The sequence below is a fragment of the Geospiza fortis genome, unplaced genomic scaffold (genome assembly GCF_000277835.1).
Source record: "Geospiza fortis unplaced genomic scaffold, GeoFor_1.0 scaffold366, whole genome shotgun sequence".
Lineage (NCBI taxonomy): Eukaryota > Metazoa > Chordata > Aves > Passeriformes > Thraupidae > Geospiza > Geospiza fortis.
Genome location: NW_005054342.1, coordinates 2,822,570 through 2,822,900, shown reverse-complemented (window position 1 = coordinate 2,822,900; position 331 = coordinate 2,822,570). Strand labels below are relative to the sequence as shown.

At 63.1% G+C, this 331-nt stretch overlaps 1 protein-coding gene across 1 annotated transcript in view; it reads right to left on the bottom strand.

Moving 5' to 3' along the window:
• Positions 1 to 325, bottom strand: part of ZBED1 (zinc finger BED-type containing 1) — a 51,949-nt gene extending 51,624 nt beyond the window's left edge. The window contains exon 1 of the mRNA XM_031058362.1: positions 153 to 325. The gene's annotated coding sequence lies outside the window, so the exon portion shown is untranslated. The remainder of the gene's footprint in view (positions 1 to 152) is intronic.
• Between the last annotated feature and the right edge of the window lie 6 nt (positions 326 to 331).

Below are 331 nucleotides of genomic sequence, written 5' to 3'. Positions count from 1 at the left end.
GCAGCTGTTCCACATCCATGTGCGTGCGTGTGCGAGTGCGTTTGTGTGTGTGTGAGGGGAGGGGAGCGGAGCGGGAGGGGAGCGGGAGGGAGAGAAGGAGGCAGCCCCGCCGCACCCGCGCATCCCCCGCACCGCGGAAAGCGGAGACTCACCGGGTCACCCTGGTCTCTGAAGGTCAAGCTCAGGTTGGTTTCTTGATCGCAGTTGTCCTCCGGGCTCTTTCGGCTCGGTCCTTCGCTCGCTTTCTTTTTTTTTTCCTTTTCTCTTCTTTTCTTTCCTTCCCCTTCTCTTCCCCTGCTCGGCCGCGGTGGCGGCGGCTGCCGCCCGGAGG